Source organism: Balearica regulorum, chromosome 4 (genome assembly GCF_011004875.1).
Source record: "Balearica regulorum gibbericeps isolate bBalReg1 chromosome 4, bBalReg1.pri, whole genome shotgun sequence".
Lineage (NCBI taxonomy): Eukaryota > Metazoa > Chordata > Aves > Gruiformes > Gruidae > Balearica > Balearica regulorum.
The window spans coordinates 37,543,408-37,560,079 of record NC_046187.1 but is presented as its reverse complement, the minus strand read 5'-3'; positions in this window follow the sequence as shown (position 1 = coordinate 37,560,079).

Here is a 16,672-nt window from a genome sequence, read left to right as displayed (position 1 = left end):
AAGGCTGAAGAAATTTGAGATGTAACTGAACTGTTTAAAAGACAGTTGTGGATTTTGCTTGCTACAATGCTGTCTAAGTATCAAATTTGAGTATGACTGCTTCAGTAAGACCCTTTGTCCTTCAATGTCTTAATTTTCTCACCTTATGAATTAAGATAATCAAGTCTCTCTGTATTTTCAATCATTCTACATTTTAGTGCTGGGAAGCACTTGAATTACTTCCAAATAATAGTAGAAAAAACAAAATATGTGGAGTACGAAAGAACATAAAGACAAAACCTGATGTCATTATTTGTGTTCCATTGCTCTCCTTGTAACAATTTTTAAAATTTGTACCTCAAAAATTCAAGCTAAGGAGAGGAAAGTTAGTGCCTCTTTTTTTTTTTTTTTTCTTTTTCCACCCCTGATACATTTCTTCTGATTAACGGTATCTTGCTATTCCACATTTTTGTTATTCGTTAGAGGAATAGACTGAGTTTTATATATCCCAGTGGATATCTAATTGCATAGTTACTCTCTTTTTTTTTTTCTTCCTCCCAGAATGACTAGTTGAAACTCTTAGGTTTTTTTTATCAGAAGCTTTTCAGCAATCTGTGTTCTTTATGGTATTAGGGCTGCATGGCAAGGTTTTGGTGGTGGGGGGCTACAGGGGCAGCTTACTGTGAGAAGCTGCTAGAAGCTTCCCCTGTGTCTGACAGAGCCAATGCCAGCCGGCTCCAAGACGGACCCGCCGCTGGCCAAGGCCAAGCCAATCAGCGCCTCTGTGATAACATATTTAAGAAGGGAAAAAACAAGTTAGGGAGAGCTTTTGCAGCCAGAGAGAGGAGTGAGAAGATGTAAGAAACTCTGCAGACACCAAGGTCAGTGCAGAAGGAGGGGGAGGAGGTGCTCCAGGTGCTGGAGCAGAGGTCCCCCTGCAGCCCGTGGTGAAGACCATGGTGAGGCAGGCTGTCCCCCTGCAGCCCATGGAGGGAGGATGAGGGGGTGTAGAGATTCCACCTGCAGCCCATGGAGGACCCCAAGCTGGAGCAGGTGGAGGCACCTGAAGGAGGCTGTGGCCCATGGGAAGCCCGCGCTGGAGCAAGCTCCTGGCAGGACCTGTGGCCCCATGGAGAGAGGAGCCCATGCCAGAGCAGGTTTTCTGGCAGGACTTGTGACCCCGTGGGGGACCCACGCTGGAGCAGTTTGCTCCTGAAGGTCTGTACCCCATGGGAGAGACCCATGCTGGAGCAGTTCGTGAAGGACTGTAGTCCATGGGAGAGACTCACGTTGGAGCAGTTCATGAAGGACTGTCTCCTGTGAGAGGGACCCCACGCTGGAGCAGGGGAACGATGAGAGGAGTCCTCCCTCTGAGGATGAAGAAGGGGGAGGACTGAGGGGGGGCAGAGGTTGAAGCTGGGAGTGAAGTTGAGCCTGGGAAGATGGGAGGGGTGGGGGGAGAGGTGTTTTATGATTTGATTTTATTTCTCACTCTACTCTGTTTTGCTTAGTAATAAATTAGATGAATTCCCTCTCTAAGTTCAGTCTGTTTTGCTTGTGATGATAACTAGAGAATGATCTCTCCCTGTCCTTATCTCGACCCACAAGCTTCTCGTTATACCTTTTCTCCCCTGTCTAGAGAAGGAGGGGAGTGATAGAGTGGCTCTGGTGGGCACCTGGGCCCCAGCCAGGGTCAACCCACTGCCATTCACAATGGAAATTCACTTGAATTAGTATAGAAATTAGTTAACAATTAATTGTGAACTATGCTGATTAAAATATTAAAATGTTATTTTCACTCTTTAATAGAAAATACAGGTCACCATGAACATAGCATAAATGAGATGGAGACTATACTTAGAAACTAAAAGAAATGCCCTGTAAAGTAATACCAAACAAAGTTCGCATGTGTGCTTTTACTACTGACAGAAGAAATAAATAATTTTATGACTTTTATACTACAAAACAAAACCAGATTAGCTCTGAATAGCTTCAAGATTATTTGAATTTGTAGAAATTTGTAGGCATAAAATAGAATAAGTTCTAGAAATAAGCCAGCTTAATGCATTCTTAAAAAGTATGCATTAATGTGCGTAATATAAAACTGACAAGCCTAGATGTGATACAGCTTGTATGACATTTAAAATACATTAAAAAGTTAAATTCTGTTTTTTAACTGCTCGGTTAAATAAGCAAATGTTAGAACTTCATCACTTTTGTTCCTCTAGCTGTTGATGCTAGGTATGCAACAGTTTTATTAACTTAGTTTAATTTTTTTGCTTCAGTTAAACACACAAGTAGTAATATTTTATGTTGTATTATGCATTGTGTTACAATCCATGCTAAAGCAGATAAGTTCTCTGATTTTCATGGCATCACGTATAAATTCAAAATCATCTTGCAAGAAGTCATACTGATGGATGTTGCTGAAGAGATCAGGATTGCCAACAATGTAAAATACAACATACAGTTGTGTCTTTCCTTTAAATTAGTGTGCATGTTTGTGGCAAAAATCTTCAAATTAGCTTCTGGAAGCAAAAAGATGTTCATAATACAAGTAGCCTTTACAATATTAGGTCTAGTAGGTTTATCTCTGAACTGCTGAATGTGTTCCTGGAGTTGGCTGACTTGCTCTCGCAGTTCAAGAGGATGCTGTGCTGGTGCTAGACAAGTGAACTGTAAACCCCTGGCTCAGCCGACTTCTATGAAGTTCTCTTTAGTCAGTGTTTCAAGGAACAGACTACTGAAGTGAAGAAGTACTTGTAATGCTTAAGAGAGTCTTTCAGAAATTAGAGTGAAGCCTGGAGATTTAAGGAGAGATACTGTTTCAATTGACCTACACCAGGGTAAAGTAAGAAGCAGCCTCATGACCCCTAACATAGCTTGAGGAATATTCTGAGCAGTGAATTTTTAGAAAAGGAGATGAGCCGCACTTAAAAAGTGTAAAACACTAGGTTATCCAATGGATTTTGTGTGTCTTTATTATCTAGACTTAATCTCAGAAGCTTGCTTTGCTACTTGCAGGCAGCCCGCATCTTTGGATACAGACAGTACTGTAAACTTTGAATTATTTCATATCTCGTACACTTAATGAAGAAATAATTTTACTTAGATGTTGTAGATGTGGAAAGCAGCATGCTATTTTTTTCAAACAGTGCACTGACATTAGATTAGTTGCAAGAATTTTTATATAAATCCCCTACCTATCAGCATCTGATAACCAGACAAAGCAAAGTTATATGTATGTGTGTTGGGAGGGGGAAATAAAACTTTTAAATACAATGAAATCAATTGGAGCTGGAGGATTTGGGACAGGCAAAAGCAGAAAGTAGTAATTTGGTTTAAGAACAGGAATTCTTTTATGTAGAAAAACTTTTGATTGTGCTGAGTTTTTGTTATTATTTCTTAGTTATTTAAATTTAAAAAGGGAATCATAATAGCATATAGATATATGAAAAATATCAGCAATATAAAAAATAGAGTAACATTATACGTTTTACCCAAGTGTCTTCAGCTATTCACAGCAGCCCATCTTCGTGTTGCAGGTTAGGTGTTTGCAATGTAGCATTCTCTTCGCTGCTGTAAACAGAGGTGTTTTATTCATGAATATGGATCTTATTGGTCAAACACACCACATGCAGTTACTGCTCCAAAGAGATTACTATTGACATATAAAATAAGAAATAGTTTATAGTTATAGACAACAGGACTACAGGGAAATGATTATATTATTCAATATCCTAGTCAGTGCACTATGTGTACCAACAGTTTACTGCTGTACATTTAAGTAAGTGAATATTTCAATAAAAATGAGGTCTTAAAATTCTTCTTAAGTCCCTATGCCGTATAATGCAAGTTCATCCCTATAACCTCTTTCAGAACTGAACGGGCCTGTTAAAATTGTCTAGATGAAATTATCCTTTTCTGGTAAGGTTTAAAGATAGAAATGATCACACTTCACTTACCTTGCTGCAAAAAGCACTGCTAAGAAAGAATGAAGATAGCCTTGTGTGGGTTTTTCCTCAGGAAACCAGGAAATGTTACTTGGAAGAGATGCTGCTGTTTGTCACTGAAATGTTCTTCTGGGTGGGCACAAAACCCTTTCTCTGGTTGCAAAGATGTCACCCTGCACAAATCTGTAAGAAACAAGTGTACAACTTATTATGCTCAAACGTATTGATTCTGAAATAGCTCCTAATGCTAGATAGGTGTAGGTTGGGGTTTTTGGGGGGATGAGAGGGAACAGTTTTATTTTTCAAAGCATCTAGAGAAGGGAAATGGCATTCTGACACTGACGTTAGCATTACATTACAAATAGTTCTGAACTCAGTGAGAATGCCTTCCTAAAGGAAGTAAATCTTTAATGTTCCTTAAAAGAGGAGCAGGATGTTGTGATATCTTTCAGAGGGAAAATATATGCTGAAATAAAATCTTCCTGTTTCTGTGGTGAGAAATGGAGAGATGCACTTAAGCGATGTTCCTGTAACATGTGTCAGCTATGGAAAGAAAATTTACAACTCTTCTCCGGAAGCTTCAAGATATCACTACTATTAAATAGCAAATAGAAAAATGCAGACTCAAATCTACTTGATTCTGTTGCAGTAAAGCAGATTTAAAAGAAGGGATACATGATAGTAGGACTCCTTCGTGCAGCTGGGTGCTAACAGCTGGATACCATGAAGTTGCAAGCACTGTGTAAATGACAAGCTTCCAAAAAATGACCCCATAAAATATACAATACTCCAGAAAATCTGAAATGAACAGCAACTTTTATTGTCTCCATATATTATCATTGGTAATCCAGGGATATTTCACAGATGAGACAAAAAAGAGGGTGTTTACAACATAAAACTGAGATGGTGCTTAATAATGAAATCTCAGTAGGTTTTACACATAAGGTATTTATTTGTTTCTATGTTACTTTCTAACATTAACAGCAAAACTGTGGGTGCATATATCCATCCATACATAAAGACACATGCACACACATACAGATATATAGGGCCTTTATTTTATCCAGCTAAAGGAATCACTATTTTCATTCACCAGCAAAAAAGATATCCAATTTGAATTACAAGAGCAAATTATAGCTAATTTCATATTCGTTAAATCCCCTTTGATCTTGTAAGGGAAGTTAAAGGAATTGGTTTCTTTTCTTACGTACATTTTACAGTCCCTTTGACTTTCCAAGGTAGTGTGGCAAGGTGATGATGTGACTGAGTCAAGACCTATATGTCACAGCACATTCTGATTTAACATTTTTTAGACTACTGTTAGTTTGAATTGAAATCAATGTTCTCACCCATATGTAAATAAATTGACTTTTTGAGCTATATTGTATTAACAGAATCTTGCAGTTTCAAGCAAAATAATGTTTCCTTCATTCCTGCATATTTAGTTTTCAAAGTCTGATTATGTGTTCTGTGCATGAAGTTTTCATAAAGTTAGGAATCAAATTGATTCTATGGACATGAAAGCATATAGAGGAGCCATTTAATTTTCCCTTGAAGATTTTGCTTCTTTGGTTTTGGGGTTTTTTTATGATACTTTTAGCCATTTTTAAAGGATCTGTAGCGCATTCATAATAAAATACACTGTAATTGTGAAAAAGACAAATTAGGTTGTTCCTCTTGTCCTTTGAGGGCTTTGATAAAAGGAGAAGGGAAGAGATGAATCTAAAATTTAAAGAGGAAGTGGTTTGGTTTTTGTTTTGTGGGAAAATGGGAAGAATCCCTATAGTTTCTCATTTAGAATTGTGAAAAGTGGAAATGATTTAGGACTATGATGGAACCACAGTACCAAAAGCCAGTAGAAAGGACTTGATCCCAAAGACTTTAGAAAAGTGTAAGAAATAAGTGGCTATTATTAACACTTGTTATGAAGAACTTTGGGATTTTATACTTATTCTTTCTTCTGTTGCCTCAAAATCCTTTCTCAAAATCATTGAGTGCATAGCAGACGTTTTCCTCTTGCTCTCTCATATCAAATGATAACTCATTATTTTTTAATTATGTACACTCCTTTTAGTATTTGTGTTTGATTTTTTTTGTTGTTGTTGTTGTTTCCATATTGAGGATGACAAATCAGTCTTTAAAAGATAGCTTAAACTTCTGCAACTTTCTTGTGATAATTTATTTCTGTGGTACTTGGCTGGGGGGGCGGCGGGAAGCAGGCGAGATTTTTCTACCAGCATTTGGAAATATGGAAACAAGTGTGGTGGTTTTGGAGTGTGTGGTGTGGGGGCAGGTGTTTAGTAGTGGTGGGTTTTCCTTTTTTGTGTAAAATTTTGAGGCTACTTAAAAAAAAAAAGGGCATAACAAATGCAATGCTTACAGTCCAGAGAGAAAAGAATGTTAGCTCTATAGAAGTATACTACAAAGAATTTTCAAAAATATTTCTAGGATTTGGTGGGTTGTGTCCTCTTCACAGGTAGACTCCAGAGTTTTAAGCAAATGATCTTCAGAGATACCAGAATAATTAGGTCCTAACACTCTATGTTATCTATGTCCCTATACAAAGATTTAGTCACTTCATGACCTGTTAATGACTTGCTGAAACAAAAATGTGCTTTGCATTTTGTGTCATGAAGAGCATTCAAAAGGAGTAAAGCATTTTTTTTTCTTTTTAATATAAAGTTCTAGATGCTGGGTTAGAACATGTTTTATTTCTTTTCCTAATTCAGGACATGGGGTGCAGGCAGGGATGAGTTATTACTAATAAAGTTACGATAGTGAGTTGAAATTGCTGTGATATTGAAAGACTGCCATAAAAAGAAAGTATCCTCTCTACTTGTATGACAATCTAAATTTCAAGGGAAATAGCTGAAGTTAAAACCCATAAATCTCATTTAAAATTATTATGTCTGAGAGTAAGCAAGAACAGCTAAATGGGTGGATGAAAAATGTCAGTGGTAGGAATGTGGATAATGGAGATAAGGGATGCAAACCTGGAAAAATTGATGAATTGTTAGATGTTTAGTAATCACTAAACTTCTGATAGTCTTCCTGTTGCTTACTATGATAGTGTTTAAAAAAATCTCAGACTCTAAATTGAAGGGGAAAAAAAACCAATATCCTGACAAGTACTCTGGTGGCTTATCATTTTTTTTTTTTTTGCGCTATGCTGGGTAATTGTTGGGAATAAGGTAGCTTTGATCTTCATGATGAGCACTTCACTGATGCATGCAGAATATTAATTGTGCAAATCCTCCGAGTAGTCAATGACAACAGGCCCTACCCATTGTGGGTAGATGCAGAACTGCTTTATGATGAAAAAAGATTGATGCGTTTCAATATCAGTGGCTGAGATTTCACTGATAATTTTTAGAGTGGAGTTACTGGCAGCATCTCCTTTACTTTCATTTTGCAGTGGAGTTATTTTCCTTTGCCCCTTCATGGAATGGCTCCAATATTATCCTGTTGCTCTCCCCAGTAACCTTGTGTGAGATGCTCACTTTCCTGCCTTGCTTTAGGAAAAGGACGTAGATAAACAGTGATTCCATAGGAGCCAATTAGTTCTGGTCTTTCCCTGTAAGCTCTAGCAGTGCTGTGTCTTCCCAATCAATGCCTGGTGCACCTTCATCCAATTAGTTCCCTGTGATATCTGCATCAGCTCACAAAATGTAGTGATCTTGGACAAGGAGGTAACCAGAATTCTAGCCATGGAAAGCTTTATAGCACTTAGCAATACCAGAAAAAAAATATACGAAGAAGGAACAGGTAAAGTCCAGGTCCCTTTACCAAGTCTGTCCCAAACAGTTCCAGGAGCTACTACTGTCACGTGAAAAGGGTACAAGTCTGATGTGTGGCTGAGGGAGGCCCTCCCGTTGAGTCACGAGGTTCAGAAAGGACCCCCTTGCTTTCTAAACTCCTTCTCAGAGAGGAGCCTAGGTGCAGCTAGGTCCAGTCTTAGTCCCAGACTTGGTCAACGGTTTATGTCTAAAGGGTTATGTGTGTAGCCACTTATCAGAGTCAACGTTTGCCTGTCAGAGCCCACTAAGGACTTTCACTGAAACAGTTTCGCAAAGTTGAAAAGAAAAAATAGGTAATTTATTGAAGCGATAGATATAAAAGTTCAGAATTGCCATTGATAAATGCACTAACTGCAACAATTTTGAGCTCAAGTTAATAGTTCAGCGCTTTTGTTAATGATAGTTTTCCCGGGGTAACATCTGACATAATCGGAGGCGCAAGTCTTACCAAAGAGGCGTCCCTGCTTGGGGAGGAGAGAGGTCCAGGCCCGTCGACCTGTCCGGATAGTTGGAGTTCTCGTCCTCAGAAAAGAGGATTCTAAATGCCAGATTTATACTTTTGGTGAGGTGGGACTAAGTCAGGTATTGTGTGTCGATTGGCCCTTAACAAGGCTTGTTGTGCAGTTGATGGGGGCTGGGGGGGGAAGTGGCAGAGAACAAAGGCATTCTTTACAGAGGAGTGGTGGTCTGTTTAGTTTTACCAAAGTAATGTCAAGCTGTGAAGGCTCCCCCTCACCCCAGGTGTCACTTAGTTGATTAAGGAGCAGACCCGTCAGGCACTTCATCTTGTTAAGATGAACAAATTGCTCATCTCCTGCCCCTGTTCAGGTCCAGTGCTTATCAGTGCAAGATAAGCAAGTTGCTCAATCCCTGCTCTCGCCCAAGCTGGGCTCCCCCAGGGCCCCTTCTGCTGGGTCATAACGGCCCTGTATTTGGCACCAACAAGCCCGGATAAGTCCGGCACCCCACAACTAGCCAAAACTGTATAAACTAATTCACTCCACAAAAGGCTGCTATCCATGGACTAGTGAGGTTATGTAGCAGTTAAGAGTCAGCAATTTTCAGTCTATTGTATAATTATAGCCATAAAAACTATCTGGTAAAACTCAAAATTTTTTAACTTTGGCTAAAAGTGTGGTAAAAACCTTTGAGAGAGGGGGAAGAAAAAAAAATATTTTTTTTTTTCCCCCTGTGGCATGGAAACCCAAAATACATAATATTAACACATAGAAATGCTTTAGTTAAGAGGCATTTCTTTCAAAATTTATAATTTATTTTTTTAAAATTTCTTTTAAGTTAATACCTGAACAATATGTTTATACTTCTTTAAAAAAAAATTAAGTGGACCTTTGGAGTGTCAAAAATTACTTTCTATTGTCTTAATGAAAAAAATGATTAATTTTATTGGTATTTCATTTTTAAACGATTTTTTATAATGGCTTTTTAATTTATTTCATTAAAAAAACCTCTTCATATTTAGATTTTTTTATTATGATTATGAAATTAGTTAGCTTGTTTCTCTGAAATTGGCCTTTTATACATATTCATGTAACAGGAAAAACTGTCTAGAAATGTTAAGAAGTAGTAAATTTTCTAAGGAAAAGCAGAAAATTATTTTTCTGCTCTTTGCTAGAGTCAGTAAATGATTAGCTCTTGCTCTTGTGAAGAACAGATCTACCTCAGATAGCACAGAATGCTGAAGAGCAGAGAACCCTGGTGTGATGCAAATTGACCAAACAGCTGCTGAATGTTGAATTCTAACAATACTTTAAACAGCTGCTTTCTTCTGGGAGATTAATATTAAAAACTGCAAGCAGAATAAGACTTGACAGGGCTTGACTACTGAAAATTGTTAGGAAATTTGAGATTACTTAGAATTACTGAATAACCAGTAATTTTTTTAGAGGCATATTGTTCTGATCTGGGAAGGCCCAGGCTGGGAAGATTTGTTGTTATACCCAGAGCGAGATTAAGACACAAATGAGGTCATATGCTAACTGGAGGACTTTATTGAACAAAGTATTTACCAAGAAAGTAGTGATAGGAAAGGGAAAGAGAGAGTAGAAAAGGAGGAAATTCAGCAAGCAGTCAGCATACAGTTGTGAAAGATAGTCACCACTATGCATCCAGCAGCATCCCGTTGGTCCATAGTCTTTGTGTATTCCGGCAGTAAGGGTCCCCTTCACGGTTTGACCAAGCAATCTTATAGGGTATGCGGGGAGGTTGTTCCCTAGGTGACAGCACATACTGCATCCCTGTGTATGCTCTCAACAGGTTGGGGTGGTTGCCCCTGTCTAGGCATACCCCCACCAAAGTGACGTGATCGTTCTTTGACCCCTGTTGGTCTGCTCATGGCAACTGGGCTCGGCCAGTCCGGCGGGGAGTCTCAGGAAGAGCTTACCAGGGTTGTGAACAAGCTTTGAGACAGTTCACTCAAGACGTGGTCCCTCACGCATATACTCAAAGTTAGAGACCGTTTTCAAAATAATGCAAGACCATTGTGACATTTGTCACTAGGGGACATGTAAAGGAGGAATATACATTCTTAAATAATATGGGGTTTTTCTCATAATTTTTCAGAAACATTAAAAGTTGATAAAGTTATTATTTTAATTTATGAACTTAATTTATTTCATTTGATGGGAGTATGCAGAGGGAAGCTAATTCTAGATCCTTACAAATGTTTAGAGATTGCAAAGTTGAGTGACGCAGCACATAGTTCCCAATAACTCGTTGTTGAAAGATTCCCCCTGCCCGATTCAGGCATTCAGAGTGGCAGCAAGGGGAAGGGTTCTGTAAAGGGATTTTCTTCAAAGAGTATTACAGAAAGCTTTGAATATTGGTTATGAGTGGAAATAACCTATTTTTTTGCCTCAATAATTAAAATGCTGACCTGATAACGGAATACATGTGGAAATAGTACATGCAGTTTAGAGTTTGCAATTGCTAAGGTAGTGTAATACAAGAGAAACTGTGAGATGTAATGAATATTTGGTTTACATTAGCTGTAAACTTAGTTAAGTCAAAGGTCACTTTATATTTAAATTAATATCAAATTCTCCAACTAAACAATGTTCTCAGGATTGAAAGATGTACATTAGCAATAATTAGAAATATTATTATTATCTATAATAGACTTGCATAGAAATTGGCTTTGGAAGCTTCTACCAAGTTTTTTATATATTTAAAACCTAACTGTTTAAATATCCCATATTAAAAGAAAGATTCTGAAATATTTGGTTTGAACAATTAAATTTAGGGGGGAAAAAACACCAAAATTTTTCATAATAGGGAGAAATCTGATTTTTCAGACAGTTCCAGTTGACACCTCATTGTAATTCTCTGTATACAATAATCGAGCTGAAAAACATCTGACAAATGTTAAACATCATTAAGAATTGAATGAAGTATACTCTGAAGTGATTATAAACTCTCTTCCTTCAATGAACTCCCTAAATAGTAATGAATGGGGAGTTAATCGGAGGGTCTGCAAGCTGTTGATGTTGATTCTTTGTGAATTTATTTTGTTTATAAAAGACTTCAAACAAAGTTGGGGGAGGGGGGGAAGCAACAGTACTTAGAAGGAACTTTTCCTTAGTTAAACAACAAATTGTTAGTGCAGTTGATAGAGTGCTCAGTGGCAGGAAAAACATTGCTTCTCTAATGGAAAGATAATGATGCGGAAATTTATGAAACAAAATACCGGACACCTAAAGCTGGTTCTTAAACCATATCTATCAAATCTTCCAGGTTGGTGCAGGCCATCCCACTTTTCATATTCATAGCTATTTGAAATTCAATGTGGATGTGTTGATATCATCTTAGTAGAGAAGCATAATGTTACACCCTGCTATTAAGGGATCTCTCTGTTCCCAAGGGTAGTGTGGACCTTTTAAATACCTATTTTCATTAGAAGGAGGAATTTGTTAGTTAAATTGCTTGAAGTTCATATGGGAATGAAAGTCTAAAAGTAAATGCTGTTGGGTACAGATATTTTAGTGTTATTGAAACCTTCTCTTAAAATTGAATCTTTTTACTATTTCATTTTACTTAGGTGCACTTATGTTGATTTAATTAGCTGAAAAGAATACAAGGAACCATATAGAAACTGAAAAAGATTAAGACGTTTCAGTAATGGGAGTGACTTGGATAGTACTTCAGAGGGTTTGTCAGCCCTTCCCTATGTAATTTAGTAGGTAGGACATATCTAAAGTGATTTTTGCTGTCTCCTGAACGTAAATCCTGCTACAACATTCTGTGGTATCATAGCATTTCTGGTGGTATTTGCTGCTTTATCACGTTGCAAGATGATTTTGTTTGAGTGACAGTTCCTACAATGCCCAATATTACTCTATCCAAGTAAAATGCAAGCTCTCATAAGTCTTCCATTAAACATCCTTCACAGACTAATCCTATTTGTTGTTTACTAATTACGTCTTTTTAGGATAATAGATTTAAGAACAGCTCTATCTGATTTTTTTATAATGGTCTGCATTTCTTCACTTTCTCTCCTGGAGATCTCCTGTCCCGTTCCTCTGTTACCATCCATCAGATCTGCTCTGTGCAGTCAGAAAGCCAGTCAAATACCATGACTATAAAATTCTGTGAAACCCAGCTTTAACAACAATAACAAAAACCCCAAGAGAGTTGGGGATGTTATGAATAAAAATGAATTAGTAATTTTAATTCATGGACAGTTTATACCCTAAGGTACTTCTTAATTGCATTTTAATTTTTTGCAATTATGAGTGGAGGGTTTCATTTTAAGCTTACATTTTATGTAGAATAATTTGCTATGCTGGTAACATGTAAATACTTGAAATTCATGACTGTACACTTGTCTTTCACACAAGTATACAGTGAAATCATTCTGGTGATCTCACTGGAATTCAGATGAATGTCTGTATTTGTAGCTGGGATAGATTTCAGTATATTTGAACTAAAATAGTTTTTCCATCAGTCATTCTTCTGTAACTGACTTTAGGTAAGACATGAGCAAATAACTGCTTGGAATTTTCACTTTACCTAGCCTCACACAGTCTTGCAGATTACATACAAGGACAAAACGGATTATGAAAGTTGTAGTTATTTTTTTAAAAAAATTTTTTAGTTGTCATAAACAGCTGGTTATTCTCACAGGAACAACAAGCATCATTTTGTTCCCTAGCTCATCAGCAGAAAAGGTGACAATTAAAACATGGAGCTAATTTTTTTTTTTTTTCTTATTCTCTAAAGACCATAGGCCAGGACAGAATGGGAACTAGATCTTCACACATTTATTTCAGTGCTTCATAAAATGAAAGTAGTGGCTTGTACGAAGAGGCTAGCTGTAATCATACGTGACTGCAAATGATTTTACTCTGCCTAGAGCATTCTAGTCTGTCCACCACTAGATTTCTTTAATCCTCTAGCTTGCTGACTTTTCTCTCAAATTGCCAGAGCAAAATCCATTTCTGTATTATATTTTCTGAGGTTGCTTCAATTTCTGTGTATCTCCTGGTTGGTGCAGTACCTGTAATGCCTCTCAGCTATCTAGTTTACATTGTGACATATAAAAATACCTACTGTCCTTCCTTTTCTTCACCCTTTTTGAAAGCCTATCTATGAATCCTTACTGAGTCAAAAACATTCTGAACTTTTTGTTTGGTATTCTCGTTTCTTCTTCAGCCAATGCAATTTTCTATCAGAACAGCACATTTATCTTTCACTGGTATATTTGAATACCACCAGAACTTTACCCACTGACAGGGGAGTGGTTTTATGCAAACTTTAAGATGAAACACAGCCTGAGTGACAGGGAGAGCCACATAGTTTGCTTGTTTCCTATCTCTCATCACAGGCAGCTTTTCTTACACAGAGGATCTGTAATGACACTACAGCAATCTTTATACTCCTTCAACATATCCCAGCTTCAGGAAGAAAAAAAAATAGAATTATAGAATCATTTAGGTTGGAAAGGACCTTTTAAGATCAAGTCCAACTGTTAACCTAATGCTGCCAAATCCACCACTAAACCATGTCCCTAAGTGCCACATCTACAACATGTCTTTTAAACACCTCTAGGGATGGTGACTCAATCACTTCCTGTTCCAGTGCTTGACAATCCTAATATCCAATCTAAACCTCCCCTGGCACAACTTGAGCCCATTTCCTCTTGGCCTATTGCTTCTTCCTTGGGAGAAGGGACCAACACCCACCTGGCTACAACCTCCTTTCAGGTTGCTGTAGAGAGCAATGAGGTCTCCCCTCAGCCTCCTTTTCTCCAGGCTAAACAACCACAGTTCCCTCAGCTGCTCTTCATAGGACTTGCTCTCTAGACCCTTCATCACTTTCTTACCCTTCTCTGGACACACTTCAGCACCTCAATGTCTTTCTTGTAGTGAGGGGCCCAAAACCTAACACAGTACTTGAGGTGCGGCCTCACCAGTACCAAACCCATGCTGACTGGGCCTGATTACCTGGTTGTTCTCCATGTGCCGCGTGGTGGCACTTAAGGTGATCTGCTCCATTACCTTCCCCGGCACTGAGGACAGATTGACAAGCCTGTAGTTTCATGGATCCTCCTTCCAGCCCTTCTTGCAGATGAGTGTTGTGCTGGCTAACCTCCAGTCAACTGGGGCCTCCCCGATTACCCACGACTGCTGATAAAATGATGGAAAGTGGCTTGGAGAGCACTTCTGCTAGCTCTCCTAGTACCCTTGGGTGGATCCCATCCGGCCCCATAGACTTGTGTGTGCCTAAGTGCTGTAGCAGGTCACTAAACATTTTCCCTTGGATTATGGTGGCTTCATTTTGCTCCCTGTCTTCCAGCTCAGGGGGCTGGGTACCCAGTGAACTATTGGTCTTACTGCTAAATACTGAGGCAAAGGCAGCATCAAGTACCTCTGCCCCTTCCTCATCCTTTGTCACTATGTTTCCACCCACATCCAATAAAGGATGGAGATTCTCCTTAGCCCTCCTTTGGCCCTTCTAATTTTCTCCCTGCATAGTCTATTCTCTGAATACAGAGAAAGAAAATGGAATAAAGACCTGGTAAAAATGAAGATGTGTAAGGAATAGCAAACTAATATACAGAAGAAATAACTTTGTTTCTACATATTTGTCAGTTCAGAAATTTCTGATGCTTATTGATACAAGTATATGGGTCTATTGATGAAGGAAATAGGCTTATTTCCTTTGAGTAAAAAAAATAAAAATATATATTTGGATCAAACTTTAAACACTTAATAAAAAGGGTGTGTGTTTTCTTATTTCTACTTATTAAATTAATTAGACTTTGTCAATCACTGCTGTCCAGTTGTCTGTCTTAAAACTGCAATATCTTTTTCCATTGTATGGATCACAAGACACCATGTTGTCTAGTTAGCATCATATTTTGCTAAAAAGTCACAGGAATTCTTATCACTTGTATATCAATTAAGGAGGACATCATTTTTCAAATAGATGTTAAAATGCCATTTCATTTGTTATTAGAAAGTTAAATATACTGGCAAGAGATCTCAGAAGAAATATTAGCAAGTGTCATGGCTGATACTACTTCTGTATTGTGATACCATTGTAGGCTAATTGAATGTGTGGTACATATTTATGGCTATGTGATGGATGTCATAGAAGTGGTGTGTGAATGTTATCATTGCAGTACAGATTTGTAACTCATTCATCCAGAAAATCCCACAACAATGAATAACACATGACATAGCCAACAGCAGATTTTCACTTTCATGAGGAAGGCTTTTCATGGCCAAATGTTAGGACTGGACTATTTCTTCAAGTAAGCTTCTACATATACATATTATCATCTGCATCATAGTCAGAAACTCCTGTCTCTATTGATTGAATTCCCTTAGTGGTAGTTCTAAGTTCTCCAATATTAAGACAAACTGCCCAAAATTTATGTAGGTAGGAGATGGAAAACGTCCAACAGTGCTGAGCAGGCTGTAGGATTTGGACTTAAGCAATGACTATTCTGTATTGAAGAAGACTTCTGAATGTAAGCGTTTGAATAAAAGTCTTTTAGAGTGATTAATGTTATTGGAGGGCATATCTAAAAGGCAGCAGCATCAGTAATCTATTTTGCCATTCACTTCTGTACAATTTATAAAATTATTACCTTCTTGGAATGTTATCTACTTCTTCATGTAGTCATAAAAATTTATGATGTATACCTTTCAATTGCTTGTGTAAGAAAAATAATAACAATAAAATATGATTTGTGAAGAGAGTAGAAACCACATCTTCATTTTTAATGATCTTTTTATTTTCACTAAAGGTTATGTGGTATTGAGGTAAATTGTCTGCCTTGGTTTAAGAATATGTGGTCTGTCATCTAGCTTTATCTTTCTTGTTACCTGCTTAATGAATGAACCACAGCTAATCCAAAGGTATACTGTATAAAAACAAGACCTTCCAGAGAACATTAATTCCATAAAGGTGAATTTTATTGTTTCAATGAAAAAAAAATCTGCTCAGTGTTTTTGGATTGGTGGTTAGTTTGTGGGTTTTTGTGGGGTTTTTTGGTTTTGTTTGTTGCAGTGTTGTTCTTGTTTTGTTTTTTAATTTTTGTGTGTGGTTTATGCTTTGTTGTTTATTTTGTGTTTTTGTTGGGGTTTTTTTGGGGGGTAGGTGTGTTGTTTGCTTTGTTATACGATATTTTTGTGGAAGAAGTATTATATCCATATGTTTACTGACAATCTGTGCAAAACTAGTATTTTTTAAGAAGTAAAATGCAGAACTTAACAGTAATTTTTCTTATGGCAGCTTATCCTTCAAGTGTTCTGGACTTGTGGGAAGACAAATGAAAGTGATAAAATATAGATAATGTTAATGTACCTTTCATTGAATATAGGTAGATAATATAAGTACTCAACCCATTTTTAAGCGAACTTGCCCAAAGGTTTTCCTTGACAGTACTCTTCAGCAATTCTAGTACCCGATGAAATTATT